The sequence below is a fragment of the Mustela lutreola genome, chromosome 5 (genome assembly GCF_030435805.1).
Source record: "Mustela lutreola isolate mMusLut2 chromosome 5, mMusLut2.pri, whole genome shotgun sequence".
NCBI classification, from domain to species: Eukaryota; Metazoa; Chordata; class Mammalia; order Carnivora; family Mustelidae; genus Mustela; species Mustela lutreola.
In genome coordinates this window covers 141,587,505-141,588,974 of record NC_081294.1, presented here as the reverse complement: position 1 = coordinate 141,588,974, position 1,470 = coordinate 141,587,505, and positions in this window count along the sequence as shown.

Sequence of the window (1,470 nt, the reverse complement as noted above, 5' to 3'; positions counted from 1 at the left end):
AGTTTTAGTATAATTTTTTAAATGATTTAATAAAATGATTTAAAATGTCTCTTCCCTTTTGCTTTGATCTAAAGTAGTCTGGGTAACAGAGAACAACATACCATTTCTTTGAAATTTAAACTTTGGGGGTGCCTGGGTGGCTCAGTGGGTTAAGCAGGCATCCGTAGGCTAAGCCTTACCTTCGGCTCAGGTGGGATCGAGCCCCACATCAGGTTCTCCGCTCAGCAGGGAGCCTGATTCCCCCCTCTCCCTGCCTCTCTACCTCTTATGATGTCTGTTTGTCAAATAAATAAATAAAATCTTTAAAATTATAAAAAAATTTTAATTTTGACTATATAGAGAGAGAGTCTTGGTGTTGTCTGATACAAAAAGCCTTGGATGTACATTTATCACCATCCAGACCTTCTACCTTCCCAATTCTGGAAAAGTTTATAAAAAAAAAAAATGGGATGATCCATGTCACTATTCCTTGTGTGTTTATGTGTTTTCTGAAATCAATAATTTTTTCCAGTTACTTACACATTTTAAGTTCTTAGGTTGCAATTATTGTGTCTGATTTCAACTTTCTCCTGCATCATTTTCTTTGAAAACACATTTTTTTGTGTGTAGAATCAATAATTATTTGCATATGGGGCATCTGGGTTGCTCAGTGGTTTGGGCTGCTGCCTTCGGCTCGGGTCATGATCTCAGGGTCCTGGGATCGAGCCCCGCATCGGGCTCTCTGCTCCGCAGGAAGCCTGCTTCCCTCTCTCTCTCTCTCTCTCTCTTTGCCTGCCTCTCTGCCTACTTGTGATCTCTGTCTGTCAAATAAATAAATAAAATCTTTAAAAATAATAATAATTATTTGCATTTAACTCAATGCATTTTGGGGAACTGACTACAATTTTTTCCCCATAATTTCTGTTTGCATCTCTTTGTCACCTTGTTACAATACAAGGTCAAATGACTATTTGAGAAAAATGCATAGAGGATGAATTGCCTGTATTTATATATCTGAAAATATATAAGTTCTGCCATTTAACTCAAGAATGGTTTAGAAACTCCTTTCTCTGTTCTCGGAAGTTCACTGCCATAGTGAAAGCATGAGTCCTGTAGCCAAGCTGAATGGTCAGACCCCAGCTCTAATAGTCTCTGGTGGTGGGGTCTTATATTACTTAAATGACATCTCTGGGCCTCACTTTTTTTGTCTCCAACATGGCAATATCCGTTGAACCTAATTCGTATTAGTTGGGAGGAGTATGGATATCCCTTTGAGCTCATGTACAATGAGTCATCATTTAGCTTACTGAACTCCTCATTTCGTCTCTTAAATATTGTGAACTTGGGCGATTATCTAGATTTTGCTTGCTTCTGGGAATACTCAGTGAAAAGAGACCCAGAATTAAGAAGTGATAATCCAAATGCATAGAAACTAAATGTACGAGCTTCAGAATTACATAGTGATAGTACAACTGAGGTTTAGTTGATCGT